Source organism: Loxodonta africana, unplaced genomic scaffold, assembly GCF_030014295.1.
Source record: "Loxodonta africana isolate mLoxAfr1 unplaced genomic scaffold, mLoxAfr1.hap2 scaffold_34, whole genome shotgun sequence".
NCBI classification, from domain to species: domain Eukaryota; kingdom Metazoa; phylum Chordata; class Mammalia; order Proboscidea; family Elephantidae; genus Loxodonta; species Loxodonta africana.
The window spans coordinates 123,950-148,143 of record NW_026975055.1 but is presented as its reverse complement, the minus strand read 5'-3'; positions in this window follow the sequence as shown (position 1 = coordinate 148,143).

The following is a 24,194-nucleotide window of genomic DNA, read 5'->3' as shown; positions in this document are numbered from 1 at the left end:
CCCTACCTCCCCCCTCTCGTAACCACAAAAGAATGTGTTCTCAGTTTATACTATTTCTCAAGATCTCATAATAGTGGTCTTATACAATATTTGTCCTTTTGCCTCTGACTAATTTCAGTCAGCATAATGCCTTCTAGGTTCCTCCATGTTATGAAATGTTTCACAGATTCTTCACTGTTCTTTGTTGATGCATAGTATTCCATTGTGTGAATATACCATAATTTATTTAACCAGTCACCCATTGAGGGACACCTTGGTTGCTTCCAGCTTCTTGCTATTGTAAACAATGCTGCAATAAACATGGGTGTGCATATATCTGTTCTTGTAAAGTCTCTTATTTCTCTAGGTTATATTCTGAGGAGCGGGATTTCTGGGTTGTATTGTAGTTCTATTTCTAACTTTTTAAGAAAAGGCCAGATGGATTTCCAAAGTGGTTGTACCATTTTACATTCCCACCAGCAGTGTAAAAGGGTTCCAATCTCTCCACAGCCTCTCCAACATTTATTATTTTGTGTTTTTTGGATTAATGCCAGCCTTGTCGGAGTGAGATGGAATCTCATCCTAGTTTTAATTTGCATTTCTCCTGTATCTGTTAGCTGCCTGAATATCTTCTTTAGTGAAGTGCATGGTCATATCCTTTGCCCAATTTTGATTGGATCATTTATCTATTTGTGGTTGAGTTTTAACAGAATCATATAGATTTTAGAGATCAGGCACTGGTCGGAGATGTCATAGCTGAAAATTCTTTCCCAGTCTGTAGGTGGTCTTTTTACTCTTTTGGTGAAGTCTTTAGATGAGCATAGGTGTTTGATTTTTAGGAGCTCCCAGTTATCTGGTTTCTCTTCGTCATTTTTGGTAATATTTTGTATTCTGTTTATGCCTTGTATTAGGGCTCCTAAAGTTGTCCCTATTTTTTCGTCCTTGATCTTTATTGTTTTAGTCTTTATGTTTAGGTCTTTGATCCACTTGGAGTTAGTTTTTGTGCATGGTGTGAGGTATGGGTCCAGTTTCATTTTTTTGCAAATGAATATCCAGTTAAGCCAGCACCATTTGTTAAAAAGACTATCTTTTCCCCAATTAACTGACACTGAGCCTTTGTCAAATATCAGCTTCTCATATGTGGATGGATTAGGGGTTCTCAATTCTGTTCCATTGGTCTATGTGCCTGTCGTTGTACCAGTACCAGGCTGTTTTGACTACAGTGGCTGTATAATAGATTCTAAAATCAGGTAGAGCAAGGCCTCCCACTTTCTTCTTCTTTTTCAGTAATGCTGTACTTATCCGGGGCTTCTTTCCCTTCCATATGAAGTTGGTGATTTGTTTCTCCATCACATTAAAAAATGTCATTGGAATTTGGATTGGAGGTCATTGTATGTATAAATGGCTTTTGGTAGAATAGACATTTTTACTATGTCTAGTCTCCTATCCATGAGCAAGGTATGTTTTTCCTCTTATGTAGGTCCCTTTTAGTTTCTTGCACTAGTACTTTGTAGTTTTCTTTGTATAGGTCTTTTATATCTTTGGTAAGATTTATTCCTGAGTATTTTTTCTTCTTGGGGGCTACTGTGAATGCTATTGATTTGGTGATATCCTCTTCGATGTTCTTTTTGTTGATGTAGAGGAATCCAAGTGCTTTTTGTATGTTTATCTTCTAACCTGTGACTCTGCCGAACTCTTGTATTAGTTTCAGTAGTTTTCTGGAGGATTCCTTAGGGTTTTCTGTATATAAGATCAAGTCATCTGCAAATAGAGAAAATTTTACTTCTTCCTTGCCAATCCAGATGCCCTTTATTTCTTTGTCTAGCCTAATTGCTCTGGCTAGGACCTCTAGCACAATGTTGAATAAGAGCAGTAATAAAAGGCATCCTTGTCTGGGTCCCGTTCTCAAGGGAAATGCTTTCAGTCTCTCTCCATTTAGAATAATGCTGGCTGTTGGCTTTGTATAGATGCCCTTTATTATGTTGAGGAATTTTCCTTCAATTCCTGTTTTGCTGAGAGTTTTTATCATGATTGGGTGTTGGACTTTGTCAAATGCCTTTTCTGCATCAATTGATAAGATCATGTGGTTTTTGTCTTTTGTTTTGTTTGTATGGTGGATTACATTAATGGTTTTTCTAATATTGAACCAACCTTGCATACCTGGTATAAATCCCACTTGGTCATAGTGGATTATTTTTTTGATATGTTGTTGAATTCTATTGGCTAGAATTTTGTTGAGGATTTTTGCATCTATGTTCATGAGGGATACAGGTCTGTATTTTTCTTTTTTGTGGTGTCGTTACCTGGTTTTGGTATCAGGGATATGGTGGCTTCATAGAGGGAGTTAGGTAGTATTCCATCCTTTTCTATGCTTTGAAATGCCTTCAGTAGTAGTGGTGTTAACTCTTCTCTGAAAGTTTGGTAGAACTCTGCAGTGAAGCCGTCCGGAGCAGGGCTTTTTTTGTTGGGAGTTTTTTGATTACCTTTTCAATCTCTTTTTTTGTTGTGCGTCTATTTAGTTGTTCTACTTCTGATTGTGTTAGTTTAGGTAGGTAGAGTTTTTCTAGGAATTCATCCATTTCTTCTAGGTTTGCAAATTTTTTAGAGTACAATTTTTCATAATAATCTGATATGATTCTTTTAATTTCAGTTGTGTCTGTTGTGATGTGGCCCTTCTCGTTTCTTATTCGGGTTATTTGTTTCCTTTCTTGTATTTCTTTAGTCAGTCTGGCCAATGGTTTATCAATGTTGTTAATTTTTTCAAAGAATCAGCTTTTGGCTTTGTTAATTCTTTCAATTGTTTTTCTGTTCTCTAATTCATTTAGTTCAGCTCTAATTTTTATTATTTGTTTTCTTCTGGTGCCTGATGGATTCTTTTGTTGCTCACTTTCTATTTGTTCAAGTTGTAGGGACAGTTCTCCGATTTTGGCTCTTTCCTCTTTACGTATATGTGCATTTATTGATATAAATTGACCTCTGAGCACTGCTTTTGCTGTGTCCCAGAAGTTTTGATAGGAAGTGTTTTCATTCTCATTGCATTCTATGAATTTCTTTATTCCCTCCTTAATGTCTTCCATAACCCAGTCTTTTTTGAGCAGGGTCTTGTTCAGTTTCCAAGTACTTGATTTATTTTCCCTGATTTTTCTTTTATTGATTTCCACTTTTATGGCCTTGTGTTCTGAGAAGATGCTGTGTAATATTTCAATGTTTTGGATTCTGCAAAGTTTTGTTTTATGACCTAATATGTAATCTATTCTAGAGAATGTTCCATGTGTACTAGAAAAAAAAAGTATACTTTGCAGCTGTTGGATGGAGTGTTCTGTATAAGTCTATGAGGTCAATTTGATTGATTGTAGAATTAGGTCTTCCGTGTCTCTATTGAGCTTCTTCCTGGAAGTCCTATCCTTCTCCGAAAGTGGCATGTTGAAGTCTCCTACTATAATTGTGGGGGTGTCTATCTCACATTTCAGTTTTGTTAAAGTTTGTTTTATATATCTTGCAGCCCTGTCATTGGGTTGTAAATATTTAATATGGTTGTATCTTCCTGGTCAATTGTCCCTTTAATAATTACATAGTGTCTTTTTTATGTTTTGCGGTGGATTTAACTTTAAAGTCTATTTTGTCAGAAATTAATATTGCTACTCCTGCTCTTTTTTGATTGTTGTTTGCTTGATATATTTTTTTCCATTCTTTGAGTTTTAGATTGTTTGTGTCTCTAAGTTTAAGGTGTGTCTCTTGTAGGCAGCATATAGACGGATCTTGTTTCTTTATCCGGTCTGAGACTCTCTATCTCTTTATTGGTGCATTTAGTGCATTTACATTCAGGATAATTATAGATAAGTATGTGTTTAGTGTTGTCATTTGTTGCCTTTTTGTGTGTGTTGTTGACGATTTCATTTTTCCACTTACTTTTTTGTGCTGAGATTTTTTCTGCACAAATTGTGTTTTCCTCATTTTCATAGTATTTGAATTTATGTTTGCTGAATCGTTATATTTTTCTTTGTTTTTGTTTTGAGTTACGGAATTATTAGACCTCTTTGTGGTTACCTTAATATTTACCCCTATTTTTCTAAGTAAAAACCTAACTTGTATCGTGCTATATCACCTTGTTTTCCTCTCCATATGGAAGTTCTATGCCCCCTGTATTTAGTCCCTCTTTTTGATTATTGTGATCTTTTACCTAATGACTTCAATGAATCCCTGTTTTAAGCCTTTTTTTCTTTTTAAAATAAATCTTAATTCGTTTTTGTGATTTCCCTATTTGAGTTGATATCCAGATGTTCTGTTCTGTGACCTTGTGTTGTGTTGGTATCTGATATTATTGATTTTCTGACCAATTTCCTTTAGTATTTCTTTTAGCTTTGGTTTGGTTTTTGCAAATTCTCTAAACTTGTGTTTATATGTAAATATCTTAATTTTACCTTCATATTTGAGAGAGAGTTTTTCTGGATATATGATCCTTGGCTGGCAGTTTTTCTCCTTCAGTGCTCTATATATGTCATCCCATTGCCTTCTTGACTGCATGGTTTCTGCTGAGTAGTCTGAATTTATTCTTATTGATTCTCCTTTGTAGGAGACCTTTCTTTCATTCCTGGCTGCTTTTAAAATTTTCTCTTTATCTTTGGTTTTGGCAAGTTTGATGATAATATGTCTTGGTGATTTTCTTTTTGGATCAATCTTAAATGGGGTTTGATGAGCATCTTGGATAGATATCCCTTCATCTTTCAAGATGTCAGGGAAGTTTTCTGCCAACAGATCTTCAACTATTCTCTCTGTAGTTTCTGTTATCCCTCCCTGTCTGGAACTCCAAACACACGCAAGTTATTCTTCTTGATAGAGTCCCACATGATTCTTCGGGTTTCTTCATTTTTTTTTAATTCTTTTATCTGATTTTTCTTCAACTATATTGGTGTCAACTGCCTTATCCTCCATCTCCCCCTCTCTGCATTCCAATTGCTCGATTCTGCTCCTCTGACTTCCTACTGAGTTGTCTAATTCTATCATTTTACTGTCAATCTTTTGGGTTTCTGAATGCTGTCTCTTCATGGATTCTTGCAACTTATTAATTTTTCCACTATGTTCTTGAATAATCTTTTTGATTTCTTCAAGTGCTTTATTAGTGTGTTCCTTGGCTTTTTCTGTAGATTGCCTTATTTCATTTCTGAGGTCATCCCCAATGTCTTGAAGCATTCTGTAAATTAGTCTTTTATATTCTGCATCTGGCAATTCTAGGATTGTATTTTCGTTAGGGAAAGGTTTTGATTCTTTAATCTGGGGAGTTGTAGAAGTAATCATGGTCTGCTTGTTTATGTGGTTTGATATCGAGTGCTGTCTCCGAGCCATCTATAAGATATTGTAATGATTTATTTTATATTTGCTCACTGAGTCTTATCTTGTTTTATTTTCTTTCAATATACGTAGAAGGACTACTAGATTGTGCTGTCTTGATTGTTGTAGCCTTTGAATCACTTATGTACTATTACCAGCTGGTTTGGGCTTTTACTAGGTATATAAGCCTAAGAGTCCATTCATTATTCTTGAATAGAATCTGATTTTGGGTCACCAAATGTGTGGTGTAGACTGTCACCTATTCACTTAGAGGAGTGGTGGTGATAGTTGTGTGCACCAGATTCTAGTAGCAGCAGGAGGTCACTCTCCGGGGGGGGGGCAGGATGCTGACAGGCTTCCCCCAAGTGCCAGTGAGGTAGGTGTGTCTCCATTCCTAAAGCATTTTGGTAGGTGGGCTCTGCAGCTGTACCTTAGGCACCCAATACATGTACCTCTACAGATTGGTTGGTGTCACTATCTTCAGACCCCTTTGGCAGGAGGCTAGGTGGTTTGGGTGGAGCTTCAGCCCTCAGCTCCCCGTGTGTGTCAGTGAGGGCTCTGTTTAATAGGTAGAGATATCAGACCTGGAAAACTTGTCCTTCCAGTAACCTGATAAAACAATTACAGTCAGATCAGTATCAGAAAGCCTTTGCATTATAATAACCACCTTGCTCCCTGTAGGGATGAAAGCCCAAGACTGTGGATCTCATAAGCTTGGCTGGAGCTGGTTCCATATTTTTATTCCAATTTCGGGAAGTCAGGGATGGATTTTTGGCCCCTGGGTTTTTAGTAGCTGCTTCTCTCAGGCCAGGAGAATGGGTCAGGAAAAGACACACACACAAAAAAAACGCAGAGCACTTCACTCCCTGGCCCAGGAAATTCCAATGTTAATGAAGCCTGGGAAGTGAGGGGAGGGACCAGATAAATAGGACAGAGTAGCACCCAGGAAAATAGACAAAGGTACTTATCTTGCTTGGTGATGACTGATTTATCTGAGATTCCTGAGGGGCATGTAGTCTGTGTGCTCTGGCTAGGTCGAGATTGCCCCCGAGGGTCAGGCCCGCACGTCCTGTGCTTGTGCTTTCTCAGAACCGTGGCCAAGTTCTCTGCTCCCAGTCCAAAGCCCGGCGCCAAGGTTCCCCACCTGGGACGCCGCACTCCAGGCTCCAAAACCCGTTGCTGCCTCCTGGTCACTTCTCTGTCAGCTGCATTGCTGCGCTTGCTGCCTGATGCACTGGCTGGGCTTCCCCTGAGGTCACTTCAGCGGGCTAGGGCTGGGTCCTGTGTTTGTGCCATCTCAGGAAGCTGTTCTCAGCTCCCTGCGCCCAGTCCAACACCCGGCGCCAAGGTTTTCTGACTGGGACTCTGGCTCCAGGCTCTAAACACAGTTGCTGCTTCCCCGTTGTTGCTCGTTCTCTCGTTAGCCCCATCAGGGTGCAACCTGCTTGCGCTGGCTGAGTCTTTACCGAGGTAACCACAGGGGGCTAGGGGTTAGGGCTTTGTCCCCTGCCTGCCCCGCCTCAGCAAGTTGCAATCAGCTCCGCCACTTGGCATCAGGGAACCACGAGGGCTCAAGGCTGTGGCACCAGACGCAGGTTCCAGAGGCTGTTGCTGCTTCAGGATGCAGCTTTTCACTCACCTGTCACTCAGGTCAACTCTTTAGATCTGTGTTTGATGGTCAGGGTTCGTAGATTGTCATGTATGTGATCGATTCACTTGTTTTTCTGAGTGTTTGTTGTAAGAGGGATCTGAGGTAGCTTCTACCTAGTCAGCCATCTTGGCCCTGCCTCCTGGTTTTCTCATTCAGTATTTGACCTAGTTTCTTATCCCTTCATTTCATACTTAAAGTTCCAGAATTGATGTTTGTATCTGTTTTACTTAGTTTTTTGGGTCTTTTCTACAGAGAGATGGCATAATGCCTCTGTCTAGAGTCATATTGGCTGGACTCACATGATTCTTTTTTTAATATGGATTACCACTTGTTTCAATACCCATTCCTTGAAAGTCTTTCTCTTCCCTATTGAATTTAATGAAAATTTTTGAGCATACATGAGCATATATGTGTGGTTCTTTTTCTAGACTCTGTGGTCAATTTTGTTAAACTATTTATCTGACTTTCTGCAGCATAAAAAACAGCATAACAGAGTATTAATTACATTTGTTCTGTAGTAAATTCTAAAATCGTGTAGTGTTATTCTACCACTTTTATTTTCAAGATTATTTTAGTTGTAGGACCTTTTCATTCTAACATATATTTTAGAATCTCTTGCTCATTTCAACTGTTGCAGTTATGCATTGATGCACAACCAACTACCCTAAAACTTGGTGGCTTCAAAAAACACATTTTTTTTTATATCTCACATTTTTAGTATGTTAGAAATTTAGACAGAACTTGACTCATCAATTTTGCTCCATATAGCATGAACTTAGTTTAGCGTTTGATATTTTGCTAATGGCCATACTTACAGGGGGACCAAGATGACTTCACTCATATGAATGGTGCCCTGGCAGGAATGTCTTGAAGACTAGGCTCTGCTGGATCCCTCTTCTTCTCCATGTAGACCTATGTAGAGAAGATTTCTCCAGCGAGCTTGTTAGACTCCTAAAATGGCTACTCATGGCTCTCAGAGGGAGAAGGCAGAAGCTGCCAGGCTAGGTAAGGGCTATCCCCCCAAATGGCTCAACATTCTGTCATATTCTAGTGATCAAATTAGCCACAGACTTGTGCAGATTGATAAGGGTGAAGAAATTGACACTGTATCTTTGGGCAGTGTTAATATAACATGAAGAAAAGCATAGGATAGAAGACATTGTGTTCACCTTTAGAAACACAATTTGTACCAGTTCACTTAAGTTCACAATAACACACTCACACAGGCAAGGTACATTCACCCTCTTCATTAACATCTTATCTCATTATGGTACCAGCTTGAAGTTCAGGACCTCTATTTCTAAATCTTTATCAGCTATGGATGAGGCTCCTTGGGTACAGTTCATTTCTTACAGCTACTAAATTATTGTTTCTCTATGTTTAAAGATATATGAACTGGAGTCATATTCTCTCTTCCACACACACAACGTACAATGGCAGGGAATGCAAGATAACCAAAATAGACACTAATTTTCAGAAGAGTGGAAAGCGAAAGGCTATGGTGCTTCCTGTAGTCAGTTGAATTACATCAATTTATTTCAAACATTAGCCCAGCTTTTATTCGTAAAATAAGATCTACTTTGGGTTTTTTTTTGTCATGTTAAATTTTTAAAATATATGGCTGTATTTGAATTGTTAAATAATAATTGAGACATTTTGAGGCTATGTTGATGAATTTTTACACAACCTTGTAAGTCTCTTTCATCTTTGCTTAAGAGTTATGCTGCGTGTAGAAAATTAGTTTGAATGTATTTTAATTTTCTCTTGTCCCAAAAGTGTTTTTTACTGAAATGTTGAGTAGAATTCATTGATAAAGCTATATATGAATGGAGTTTTTTTGGGGGGGGAGGGTGGGGAAGAATTGTCTTAGTTAAAGTTTCGATTAATTTAATAAATTAATTCATATTGATTTTTAATTTTGTGTATGTGTGTTCCGAAAGTTGTGTAACTGAAAGGTTTCCTGCGCTTCTCAGTTGGCAAAAATATTGGCATACATTTGTTTATAATATCCTTTTAGAATATACAGAATCTGCTGTGATGGACTATTTTTCTCTACCAAATCTGGAACTTTGTTTTTCCTCTTATTTTTTAAATTCGTTTTGCTAGACACTTATCCATGTTATTAGTCTTGTCAAAATTCAACTCCTAATTTTATACATTTTCTCTATTTTTAAATTAATTTTTATGGTAACAATTTCCTTTTATATTTACTCTTTCGATTCTACCATGTTCTCCAGGTTTATTTTGCTCTTTCCTTTCTAGCTTCTTGAGCTAGAAGTTGGTTGATTTTTTTTTTAATCTTTCCTATTTTCTAATATTTTCAATTAAAGCTATATATTTCTCTGTAAGCACTATCTAAGCTGCATCTAAAAAATTTTAGTATTTTTTCATTATACTACTATACAAAATATTTTCTAATTTTCATTGTGACTTCTTTGATCCATAGCTTATTAAGAACTGTGTTTTTTAATTTGTAAATAGTTGGGGAGTGTATAGTTTTTAATCAAATTTCCTAATTGAATGTTATTATTATGAGACATATATCTGTATAAGTCCTCTGAAATGTATTGTAACTTGTTTTGTACTAGAATATTGTCTATTTTGGTGAATGTTCCATGAGGACTTTGTGATAAACAAAATAGTCACACATTTCCTTTCTCTTTTCTATTGCCATACCATCACCTTAATTTTGTCTTTAATGGTTTAATATCAAGCTTTAGATTCAGATGATCATTACTCAGCATTTTATTCTTCAAAGTATAACTCATTATTTTATAATTATTATAGGAAATTTGGGTTCAGTTTTATAATCAGATTTAATGTTAAGAGATAATTGTATACATATTCTTCTTGCAGTATAAGTTGTAATGAATTTTTTTATCATTTCTTTAAAATGAATTCCAAAATGAAATTTATATCTATAATTATATTCCATTCTAAAAATATTTATTTCTAGAAATTTTCTCACCATGGAATATAGGAAATTGTCAATTTAAGCACACCTTCACGGACATTGGCTAATAAAATTGTATGAAATATTTTTTAAAAATTGAAGCTAGGTGTTTTGACTTGTAAATAGACACACTCATGTGATTTTTGACAATAAGGATTGATTACACAGGGAAATTAGATAGTGGGGAAACCATTGATGTATGTAATGAATTTCATTCCTGTAAAGACAAAGCAGCCTGAAGGAGAACTGGGACATGTCACAGAATCCTTCAGCATACATTTTGAAGAGTAATTAAGATGATTTAGGGGCTGCTAGAAAAAAAAAAAAGATCTAAAAAAAAAAAGATCTAAAAGTACTGTGACATTAACAAGGTAGAGTTTTGATTTTTTGTCTTCAAGGAAATGCAGAGTAGGTTGATTGAATTTAGTCTCAAATGCTTACGGACACTGAATTCTTCTACTCAGTAATTAGTAACTGTTGACTTCTATGTTATTTAATTTTTTTAAATTTCTTTCTTTTGAATAAAGTATACTGAGTCAAAGATACATCATTTTAACAATTTCTACATGCACATTTCAGTGACCCTGGTTACATTCTTCAAACTGTGCTGCCATTCTTGCTAGTTTCCTTTTCCACATTATTCTACCACAATTATCTTAAAACTGCTGTCTAAGTTTCCCATCCAATATTTCGAGTCACCATTTGTAAATTTGATCTAACATAGATAATTCTTTAAAAGAGCACAATGCTCCAAGCAGAGGTAATTTACGAACGAAAATAATCTATTTTTTGGTTCACAGAAGACCTCAGGGGATAGTTTTGGTTTAAGGTTTAAAGTTTAAAAATTATCTCAGGGAAAAAGTTTCTTGTGCTCACACATATAAGTTGAGTTTTTCTGCATCAACAGTGAACATGCTCAAAAGGAAACAAAGAAAAAAATTCCCTTTTACGATAACATCTAAAAAGATAAAATTCCTATGAATAATTTCAGCAGGGAAGTGAAAGACTTCCACACAGAAAACTGTAAAAGAGTGCTAAAAGAAATTAAAGATAACCTAAATAAATGGAAGGACATTTCATGCTCATGTATTGGAAGACTCAATATTGTCAAGATGTCAATGCTACCTAAAGCAATTAATAGAGTCAAGGAAAGCCCCCTCAAAATTCCAACAGCTTTCTTTACAGAAATGGAAAAAAATTAATTCCCAAATGTGTATGGAACTGCCAAGGGCTCCAAACAGCCTAAGCAACCTTGAAAAAAACAACAGAATAGGAGAACTCTTACCTCCAAATCTCTTGATTTTCATTCTTGTGGCAAGATCATGGTCACAGGATGGCTGTTGGAGCTCTGGACAACTTGTCTGAGATCTAGAGAAACATCAAGGAGGAAGGGTAAAAGGGAGTTTGGGTTTCAGTTGAATCATCTCACTTCCCGCATGTCTCATAATCTTCAAAAAATGCTGGGAAATTTAATTTTTTAAATCTGGGACTATCACTTTCCCTGGAAATACAAGGTCTAACACTAAGGTGGAGGGAGGAGAAAATATAAAGAAGGTAACCAGAATTCTACAATTTCTACAAATTTTCAGTCTCCTTATGCCCATTTCCAAGTGATGGAATTTCCTCCTCCCACAGGAACACTGTTCCTTGAAACTTTGTGTAAAAAAACGGCAGTGTTTTCCTCAGAAAGGGCTGTGCTGTGTGATGACTTAGAATTCTTAGATTTTCAAGCTATTCCTTTAAATTTTTTATACTTCTTCTTTTTCATGTTCAATACAGGTTTAACCTATTTGCCTGTCTGGAGCTCTTTCTGTGACAAACTCCAGATGCTTACTACCATTGTGATATATTAGTTTCCTAGGGCTACCATAACAAAATTCTGCAAAGTAAGTGGCTTTAAACAACAGAAAGATAGTCTCAGTTCTGGAGGCCAAGGTCCAGCATCAGGGTGTCAGCTGTGTTGTTTCCTTCTGAGGCTTTGATGGAGATCTGTTCTACTCCTTTCACTTAGTAGGTCCAGGAATTCTTGAGTTGCTACGGCAGCATCACATGGCATCCTTCATCTCTCTCTTTGTCTCTGTGTATCTTCTGTTTTATAAGAGCACCAGTGTGACCAGCGCTACTTCAATAAAAAATTTTTTTCATAGACCCTCTTTACAAACAAAAATTTTTTTCATAGACCCTCTTTACAAACAGCCATATTCACAAGCATAGGGGTTTGTAATTCAACATATGTTTGTGAGGGGCACAATTCAATCTGTAACAGGTGAGAATCCTGCTTTATAAGTATTTGAATTAAGCTTTCAATGACTTGTTCTGAAATTCACTTTCTTGGTCCAGTGAGAGTGAGTTCAGATGTCATCTGCAAAGGTATAACTTAAAATTACACATTGAAGAGGTTTGCCTATTTCGAAGATCATGATTTAAAAAAGAGAGTTTTTACATTTTCAAACTCTCCCCAATCTGGATTCTTCCATTTGGTTGATTTGACCTCCGATTACACTTTTGTGATTTTTCTCCCCCGTGGAGCCAGTCCTGTAATCCTGTACTATGTGGGTGATTATTATTGCAGCCTCTCTGGAGACGTAGAACCTACTCTCAGAATTAGGATTAATGTCCCAATGAGTTTAATAATGGAAGAGTCACCCTATGCATCAATTAAATGGCTGAACAATATTTTTTGTAGTTAAAATGTAAATAAAAGTTTCAAAGACTCTCATGTTACCACAGAGGGTGCTTATCTACGTGAGTATTTACATGACTGTGTTTTCAGGAATTGAAATGATGGACTCAATGCTTAAGAAAAATATGAAAATGGAAATTAATCGCCATCCTTCAGGCAAACCAAAGTTTAACTGTGTTGTAAGAAGTCAGGCCAGTATAACAGATTGAGAATCAAAATGCTCTAAAGGCTATTTCACTTCTAAACCACAAAATGCAAAATATTTTTGTAAACTATTCACACTTCTTTCTCCCACAAAATTTACTTTTTATTTGTTTTTTTAACCTCCTACTACTTATTTAATATTTGATATTTTAGGGCAAATTATGCCAGCATGGGGGTTTTTAACTCTCCTTACCCTCGTGGTGTAGTGGTTAAGTGCTACGGCTGCTAACCAAAAGGTCGACAGTTGGAATCTGCCAGTCGCTCCTTGTAAACTCTATGGGGCAGTTCTACTCTGCACTATAGGGTCACTACAGGGTCACTTTGAGTTGGAATCGACTCAACAGCAGTGGGTTTGGTTTGATTTTTACTTATAATGAAGACTCAGACTTCCTTTTGTTAGAGGACATTTTTGATATTTGTATTAGGAGTTCCAGTAATTTAAAAGGTAATAATTTTATGAAAGATTAAGATGAGACAGACTTCTTGAAGCATGGAAAGTTTGGCCACAGAGAAACATTTCTAGTTCAGGTGATGGTGCAAGTATTATCTCACTGTCTGTGTTCACAGAGATGGCTCTGTGTATAAGACTGTAATCTTTTGGGACAAGGGTGAAGACACCAAAATCCAGAACTTGGACTGAATGACTGTTTCATTATGCAGGTAACCCAGGAAGGGTTTTTAGACATATGAGTCTTCACTAGGGTTTACATTATGCAAGAGTACATTGGTACTGTGATTTGGAAAGCCATAGTCTTTAAAAAGTTCTCCTGAGTGATTCCAACAATCAGCCGTATTAAAGAGCCTTTGTGGTCGATAAAAATATGTAGAGTGACTTAATTTTGCAATACCCTTTTGGGTATTTTCATAGCATAAAGATCTAGAGTACATTTACCTCATCTAACTTCAATATTCTTAGAAACTACTTTCAAGGGTAAGTATTTGGACTTTATTTTGACGGACAGAGATTTGTAAATCTCATATACGATCAAAGGAAATTTTCTGTAATCTGTTAATAATTAGAGTATGATGTAAATCTGTAAACTTTGAATGAGTGACTTTTGAGCTCCTAAGATAATACTTATGCAAGCAGGTTATTACTTCAATTCATAGGATTGATAGGTTGGCTAAGAAGAGGACTGAAATTGATCAGTAGAATTAGCAAATAGAAGGTGTTTTTTATAAAAAAAGAACAGAGGATTGGGTTGTTTGCTTGAGGAAAATGTAGAGTAGAAGGGCTAATTATTTAAACAATGAAGATACTATACTGTATAAATATAGAGAGGAAAATTGTTAAGGTAGCAAATGGAGGAGACAATTACAGGAGGACTATTTTAAGGGTAATAAAGAGATGGGACCTAGTGCACACATGAAGGGTTTGGCCATAGAAACACAGAAAATCCATGCATTGTGAAGAGGTGATCCAGCAGAATTGTGACATCAGATATTGAAGTAAAAATCAATAGAGATTTTAAGAGTAACTGGATATCATTACTAGGATTATTTTAAAAGAAAGCAGGGTTGGTTACTATTAAAGATATTTATGATATTGTGTGTGTGTGTGTGCACGCCATCTTTTTTCTTTTTTTCCTTGGAATCTCTTTTCTCATGTTTTTTACTCCTGCACACATATTACCACCAAAAAAGAAAACTGCATACAACAAAAATTGTATCTTTCCATGTTTAGTCATGTTCATATAATTATTTTTATTTTGTTTTATAGTAGTATTATACGTAGTTTTCTGCTTATTTCTTTGTTGCTCAACAGTACCTTGTCAGTACAAATTTTTGAAACTGTGAAACATGTCCATTGGGGGTTTCAGTTATTAGTCAAAAAGATTCTGCCATTCTTACAATGCATTAAAAAAAACCTCATTTACTAACATGAAAGTGAATATTAAGTAAATCTTCCTTTATTTTTATATTAAATCTTTACTTACATTTTATTTTTATAAATAGTATTAACTATATATACACAATTTTATTTTCTACCAGATGTGGCAAGTTAGCATGGTAACCCTATTTATTTCATAATCTGCTCTTTTCCCATATGTTTTTAATTACTTGTTTTCTTTGTTATTTGATAAGATCACTGAGGTTATGGACCATATTTTAATCAGCCTTATATTCCTAAAATTTTGTACAGTGCTGAAACATAATAAATCATAATGTCTGCTTGTTGAATGAATAAACAATTTATCTGGAGATTTTATAAAGTCACTAGTTGCCATTACATTTACAGGTAAATTTGTCCTGAAGTCTAAAACAAGGACACACGGAAGAATATATGGAACAAGAGAACAATGTGACTGAGTTTGTCCTCTTGGGGCTCACTCAGAGCCTCTAGGGTCAGAAACTATTATTTGTTGTGTTCTTGCTCATCTACATTGTGACAATGGTGGGCAGCCTCCTCATTGTCCTGACTGTGGTGGTCAGTCCAACACTGGATGCTCCTATGTACTTCTTTCTTGGCTACTTATCATTTATGGATGCTATTTATTCTACTACAGTTACCCCAAATATGATTACAGACTTAGTCTATGAGAAGAAAACCACCTCTTTCCAAGCTTGCCTGACCCACATTTTGCAGAACACTTATTTGGTGGTTCTGAGACTTTACTTCTGGTGGTTATGGCCTATGATTGCTACGTAGCTGTCTGTAGACCCCTGCATTATATGATGATCATGAACCAACAGGTGAGTGTTTTGCTGTTGCTGGTGACCTGGGTTGGAGGTTTTGTGCACGGTATAACTCACCTTCTTTTTGTTTACAATCTTCCTTTCTGTGGTCCCAATGTCACTGACCACTTTTGCTGTGACATGTACCCCTTATTAAAATTTTCCTGAACTGACACCTATGTCACTGGTCTCACCGTGATTGCCTATGATGGGGCAATATATGTGGTCATTTTTATGCTGTTTACTCATCTCCTATGGAGTCATTATGCACTCCCTGAAGAATCTTAGTCAGGAAGGGAGGCGCAAAGGTTTATCCAACTGTGGTTTCCACATCACCATGGTGGTCCTCTTCTTTGTCCTTTGTATTTTTCTGTATGTGAAACCTTCTTCCACCTTACCCACTGATACATTCTTGACGGTATTTTGCACTGTTTTCACCCCGATTTTGAATCTCTTAATATATACTCTGAGAAATACAGAGATGAAAAATGCCATGAAGAATCTCTCAATCAGAAAAAGTAAATGAGGTGACCGGCAAATGTGTCACCCACTTTCGATAAAAAATTCTCCCTTCCACTAAAACAAAACACTGAAATCCATTGCCATCCAGTCAATTCCAGGGAAGTTGCGTTTAATTATTTAATTGTGCTAAATATTTCCTCATGTCATCATGCTTGTGCCTGATGAAAAACATTTATTAGGATACCTCCAATGATTAATTTTGTTGAAAATACATTTTTAAGATTTTTATTTCCTAAGAAAATATACATCCTTTTTTTCCTGGTGTACAATAGTTCTGTTGAGTCTATAGATTTATGTTCTATGTGATGATTTATGCTACAGCTAATGTCAAAAATTTATTTTAGTTGATGGAAGGTTCTCTCATGTCTCTTTCTTAAATAAATCTACTCCTTTTTTCACAAATAATGATGCTCATTGCCAATATCAGAATAACACACTTTGAAATATAACATAAAAATGTTTCCATCCACACCATAAAGAGATAACTGCTAATACTAAGAATATTATATATTTATTTTTGTATCCGCAAGATAATTTAAACATGGTGTTTTGTTTATATTAGCATGTTAAGGTTTATCGTAAAGAATGAGTCAGAATTCTAAATTAATCATAAAGAGACTAAACATACAAAAAGAATGTGAATGAACAAGGCAGATAGGCAGGAAAATGTCTCAGTCTTATTTTCCCAATTGGGAAATCATCTTATCTCCTCAAGTGGAGAAGCTTTGTTTGGTGTTATGTTTTCAGAAAGATGATGAATTCATCTTCCAAAGTCATTTAAAATATCTGATGAATGCTTTGTTATTTTTCAATATCCCATCTCCTTCTTGCTCTTGGGATTCATGGTCTTCCAAAAGGTCCTAAACCAAAAACACCGAACCTGTTGCTCTCGAGTCGATTTTAACTCATAAAGACCCAGTAGGACAGAGTAGAATTGCCCCATAGGGTTTCCAAGGAGTGCCTAGCGGAACCAAACTGCTGACCTTTTGGTTAGCAACTGTAGCTTTTAACCACTATACCACCAGGGTTTCCAAAAGGACTTAGGCCCTGCCTTTCTCATGGAAAATTAGCAAAATCCATAATCACTGAGCTTCACGTGTACACTCCAGAACTTGACACTGGATTGTTTTGTGTGATTTCATCTCAAGAAAGATGCTGACCATTCATGCTGTTTCCATCCTCACATCTCTTCCTAGGGGAATGCAGATTATTAAGTAATAAAGAGATTGGAATATATTGTTTTATTTGACAGAGGCCTCATTCATTACATTTTTGTGAGCATTTCTCTGTTGAATCAGGCTTAAAATATTATCTACCCCTGTGATAGTAGGAAACTTGTGGTCAAAGACACTCCTGGTCCCTGCCTTCCCTATTTAGGCCTATTTTATGATGGTCTAATGTGGTGGGAGATTGGGTCCATTTCACTGGTAAAGCACACTGTATGCATGACTTTGTATCCTGGAATTTATCTCCAGTATGATATTATTACATGGCTATTTCTTACACCAACTCAAAAGCCTAACACAATTCATCAAATAATGTCAAACATTTGGTTGGTCTGAGTTAACATAACTAAATCCTTCACTTTTGGCAATTTAGTCAATTTTAAAATTTGCATAGTTATCTCAAACGATGAGATAAAAATTCTAGTTAATTATCTATGTTCACTGATTTATAAGTTACCGGAAGGTAAAAAAGTTAATTATTGTTGTGCCCTCTCTTTCTTGTGCAATGTATGGGATATAGAAATCACACCAGAAACTTTTAAATTCTTTGTATTTTTGAATTCTCAATCTATTGGAATCAGAATTTTTACTGATGAATTCTGATGAACTCTCCATGTATTAAATATATGTACTAGTTTTCTTTGATATTTGCTAGAAATGTTTAGCATACCATGTTTTTCATATTATCATTATGACTGGTTTTTATATACATTCTATTTAAAAACTCTTTTACTTTTAGAATTCTTCATTTACTTAAACTTGAGGAATTCTATTCCCTTTCATTGACTATACATTTTAATCTTTTTTGTTTTGTTTTGTAAGTAACTTTGCAAATAATTCTGTTTTCAGGCCGTCTAGAATTTATTTTTATTTGTGGAAAGAGACTATCTAAAACTATTTTCTCCAAATAGGTAAAATATTCTGCCAGCATAGCTTATTAATTAAGTACAAATTGAAATTTTTTTCCTGTTAATATGTCATTTTATACACCTTTAAAAGAATTAAATCTTTTCTTCTATTTTTGGTTTATTTCTCTGCTACTAAAACACATATTTCAGTAATCAAATATTTCTAATGTTATTTATACCTGGTACACCCCCAAAAGAAACCAAATCTGTTGCCATCGAGTCTATTCTGACTCATAGTCACTCTGTAGAACAGAGCAGAACTGCCCCATAGAGTTTCCAAGGAGCAGCTGGTAGAGTCAAAATGCTGATTTTTTGGCTAGCAGCTGAGCTCTTTGACCACTATGCCACACCCTTTTATTTAAGAACTCTCTTTGGAAAACAAAGGATTTTGTTTTTCTTTCAGAAAGTGAGCATCACAGTCATATCACTCAAAAACAGAATGGAAATCTTGACAGAAGTTTCATTTGTTCTGAAAATTATACTTATGAATATAGCATACTTCCCCTGAGCCACATCCCTGGCCATGTATCTGTATGTACAATTTTGTTTTTATTAAGGAGTTTTGTTATGCTGCTCAATCTTTTAGTGAATGACTCTCTGATATCAAGCATGATGTAAAGGGCACTCATGATGTCATTTCCTTGTGTCCCTATGAATTCCAATGACCTTACGCTAGCTGTCTTTCAAATAGCATGCATGTTACCAGTGTATCAGGAAACTATTGAATCCTGCCTCCTAGTGTTCATCACTGGGTGACAATATTAGACTTCTGCCAGTGTCTCCATGCACAAATGTTCGTATAACAGACATTTCCAAAGCTATCTGAGCACTAGGATTATGGCTTTCTAATGCAAAAGCTATACAAAGAAAAAAGAAGACAAAAGGAGAATTAGTACATCTGAACTGTGGTGTCAGCAAAGGATATTTAAAATACCATGGACTGTCAGAAGAATGTAATGAGTTAACTTACTTTGAGTATGATCCTGTCTAAATTTTATTTCACAAAAGTATGATAATATGCTAAGTCAATCCTTGGGGAAAAGAGTAAATACATATTTCCCTTTTTTCTACATATAACTATGCCTAACATTTCTCTAATTCTAAAAGCCCATTTGGAAGCAGAAAAGCATGGAAATTCCATTAAAATTTTGAAAGATTAATGAACTGTTGCCGATAAGAAGAGAGACTATAATGTAAAATTAAAGTCAAGTGATAAAAAAAAAAAGTGATGCTGCCCCAAAAACACACTCATACACATAAACTAACCTAAATTCATATATGCATTTAAGATTAGGGTGTTTCAGTTAGGATGCTTTTGGTTGCAAATGACAGAAAACTCAACTAGAAACTTTTTGAACTGTAAATGTACTTATTAAATGGTCATTGTAACTATAAACTTCAAGGTTATGGCAAGCTTCAGGGTTAGTCGATAAAGTGTATTAGTTTTGTGTAAAGGAGCCATGCATGCAAGTAAAACTTAGCTCACTCAAAGTTAAGGTGCCAGTTTGAAGTCCTAGTCAAGTTGAGTCTTGGTCCAAGAAAGAATAACATGATTAAGTTAAGACACATCTTCTTGGATCGGGAGTTAAATCTTCATGTTGTAACTATTCATGAAAGCAATTGCTGATGGTGTTTGCGAGATAGATCAGTGTGGTTCTAGCTGATCTAGATTCAGGCTTAGATCAACAACATCTGCTCCAATGCAGAAGTGCAGAACTGTGATTATCTGCCTTTTCAAGAATCGGAAGGTAAATTTCAGTAACTTACCTAGTCCCAGTGTTCTCTGCCTCTGAGCCATAAGGTTTATTGGGTATAACGCTCTAACAGTCAGAGTAAGGCCTTCCTCTACTAGGAATATAGTAACGCATGAGAGTCTGGGACTTGTTCTCCCTTCATTTTGGAATAAATATTATCTACTTTATCTAAAGAATTAGTCAATGTTCAACCATTTCAAGAGGTGGCATATGATCAGGAACCAATGGTACTGAAGGAAGAAGTCCAAGCTGTTCTAAAGGCATTGGTGAAAAACAAGGCTCCAGGAATCGATGGAATATCAGTTGAGATGTTTCAACAAACAGATGCAGCACCTGAGGTGCTCACTCGTCTATGCCAAGAATTATGGGAGAAGGCTTCTTGGCCAACTGACTGGAAGAGACCCATATTATGCCTATTCCCAAGAAAGGTGATCCAACCAAATGTGGAAATTATAGAACAATATCATTAATATCACACCCAAGCAAAATTTTGCTGAAGATCATTCAAAAATGGCTGCAGCAGTAAATCAACGGGGAACTGCCAGAAATTCAGGCCGGTTTCAGAAGAGGACGTGGAACCAGGGATATCATTGCTGATGTCAGACGGATTCAGGCTGAAAGCAGAGAATACCAGAAGGATGTTTACCTGTGTTTTATTGACTATGCAAAGACATTCGACTGTGTGGAACATAACAAACTATGGATAACATTGCAAAGAATGGGAATTCCAAAACACTTAATTGTGCTCGTGAGGAACCTTTACATAGATCAAGAGGTGGTTGTTTGTACAAGACAAGGGGATACTGATTGGTTTAAAGTCAGGAAAGGTGTGAGTCAGGGTTGTATTCTTTCTCCATGCCTATTCAATCTGTATACTGAGCAAATAATACAAGAACCTGGACTGTATGAAGAAGAACGGGGCATCAGGATTGGAGGAAGACTCATTAACAACCTGCGTTATGCAGATAACACAACCTCGTTTGCTGAAATTGAAGAGGCTTGAAGGACTTACTAATGAAGATCAAAGACCACAGCCTTCAGTATGGATTGCACCTCAGCATAAAGAAAACAAAAATCCTCACAACTGAACCAATGAGCAACATCATGATAAATGGAGAAAAGATTGAAATTGTCAGGGATTCCGTTTTACTTGGATCCACAATGAACAGCCATGGAAGCAGCAGTCAAGAAATCAAAAGACGCATTGCATTGGGCAAATCTGCTGCAAAAGAACTCTTCAAAGTGTTGAAGAGGGAAGATGTCACCTTGAAAACTAAGCTGGGCCTGGTCCAAGCCATGGCATTTTCAATCATATCATATGCATGTGAAAGCTGGACAATGAATAAGGAAGACCGACGAATTGACGCCTTTGAATTGTGGTGTTGGCGAAGAATATTGAATATACCATGGACTGCCAAAGAAAGAATAAACCTGATTTAGAAGTACAGCCAGAATGCTCCTTAGAGGCAAGGATGGCGAAACTGCGTCTTACATACTTTGGACATGTTTTCGGGAGGAATTAGTCCCTGGAGAAGGACATCAAGCTTGCAGAGTACAGGGTCAGCAGAAAAGAGGAGGGCGGTCAACGAGGTGGATTGACACAGTGGCTGCAACAATGAGCTCAGGCATAACAACGATTGTAGGGATAGCTCAGAACCAGGCGGTGTTTCATTCTGTTGTGCATCAGGTTTCTACAAGTTGTAAACGACTCGATGGCACCTAAAAACAACACTTTGTCTAAAGATTTACTAATATAAAACTCATAATTTAGTATTCACTTTATTTTAGAATTTTCTCTTCACATTACAGACTTTTCTCATTACTTGCTTGTCTGCTACTTTTTCTTGGCAAGACTCAAGCCTTTTTCCTCTAGGGATGTCTAGGGAAGAAAACTATGCAGGAGAGGAAATTTCATTTGAATTTGTTCCAAATATTCTAACAAACTAATTTATAATGAACTTGCGTTGTCCTTCATTTAAAACAGTGATTATGTAAAAAGCCACACACTACATCTGCACATATAAATGGAAGAATTATTTCCTGATAGAATGACCCAAGAGATTTCTGAAAACTCAAATTCCTGTCTAGGATGGGGACTGTCTGTAATTAGCATCTCGTCCTGTAGATGGTTTCATGTTATATTTTCTGTTGATACATATCTGTCATTCCTTGTTGGAATTTATGGAAAGTCATGATTTTCTGGAGTGCAGGTGGAGAGATGTAGGGGCATTCTTCTAGTGAGGAAAGAAATGGTCTTTGGATATGCTTTTTGAATGACTGAATTGCTGAAAAGATCTGTTCTATCTGTGAGAAGCTCTGTCGTTGGCTTTTCTGGGAAGTTAAATCCCAGCCTTTGCTTTGTTAAGTACAGAATTAATGAGGAGGGAGACATGAGTATGACCCTAGATCCTCAGTCAAAAACTTTTGTTTGCTTCATCATAATTGATTAAAAAAAGACAAATTCAAATAACTAATTTCAGTGATTTTTACTTTGTTTGTGTCACTAAATAACAGGCTTGGCCAGGTTAATTTCCATTAATTTGCCCAGTTTTTACATAGTCATGCAAACATAGCATCTTCATTTTTCTTCCAGCACATTTTCCCAACAGGTGAGAAAGTTAAACTGTTTACTATTATTTTTTAAGTGTCTTTGTGTTCAGGCATCCACATGTACACTTCTACAGTTTTCTGAAAAAAAAAAATGATACGATGGGCAGCTTGTGTGGAAGTATGAGAAGTGTAACAACTTGTAACTATTTCTAGAACCACTGAGCAGTGCACATTGCCATGTGTTCTGTGATTTCAGATAAATACATGAGGTATCTACAGTTAGTCTCAATGAAAGAAGCCCTGATTTTCAGGACCAAGGACAAGAACCAAGAGGTGAGTTTTTGAAACATCTGATGGAGGACACTCATTAAAAATGTCCATGATATATTGAAATAGAGTTAAGTTCTTAAATATATTTCACTAGATTAATTGTGAATTTGTAAAATTAAGCAAGAGAAACACAGAAATTAGCCAGAACATACACAGTCTATTTTGCTTAAGTATTTTATCCTGATAGATGTTTACTGTCCATTTGCAGGATAAAAAATGAAGCAAGTTATGCATTACAATAAGTCAACAGATTTGTAAACTATATGTGATATGTTAATATATATTTATAGTTATTTTAGAAATATTTGAGCTAGATCAAAAAACCAAACCCTTTGCTGTCAAGTGGATTCTATCTCATAGTGACCCTGAAAGGCAGAGTAGAACTGCCCCATAGAGTTTCAAGGGAGCAGCTGGTGGATTCAAACTACCGACCTTTTAGTTAACAGCCATGCTCTTAACCGCTGCACCACGGAGGCTCCATATTTGAACAAGAAAATTTAAAACTATGTATTATATCAAGTGTCAGGGTGTAAAAAAAAAGTTATGTCTGAAAATTTGATATGTGCTTTTAAGTGGGAATATTTTAAAATTATGCTAACAACCTTATATATATATATATACATATGTATACCTTTTTGTATATATACAAAATTATGACAACAACAATATGTACAAATGCCTATATATATATATATATATATAACTTTTTTTAATTATACAAAAAGAAACTGGTGATCAGGAAGTACCTTGCCTACTGCCACTTAGACTTAAAAAACTGTAATCGTAATGTACTATAGAGGTTATTTTTGTTACTATGGCATTTTAATTTCTATTTGTAAAAAGCCATGTCCTTATAAAAATAAGTTAAATGATTTTTTTTCTAGAAAGGTGTAAGCTTAGTGGTTTACATTGAGAGCCTAGTAATTATTTTAGTTTTTATAGTATCAAATCTTTGAGGACTGAAACTATAGTGGATACTTCACATACTGATTGTTTTACATGGAAATAATTTAGCTGGCCAATAGAATATTTATTTCGGTGAAATCCAGCATTGACATTAATAAAATTAAGAGCACTAGACCTTGAAGAAAATAGTTAAAGAAAAATTAGATATAAACTATCTTTAACCATTATATTCTTCAACAGCTGTGCCTTTATTAATCTACAAATCTTCAAAAATGAAAGAACTCCTGAACCACACAGACATATAGAAGACTCATTAGAGCTGGTTCCTAAAAGATAGCTCAAAATTCCTCTGCACGTGTTCTTTCCCCTCAATCAAATCAATATCAATGAAATCAGCTTGTCTACATTTGAGATTTAGTAATTCAGCAATTTTCTGCAAGAAAGAATAATCCTAAAGATTGTGTTTGTATCTATATATTTACTGTCCACTCTTATTTGAGTTTGTCTTTAACCATAAGTGCTAG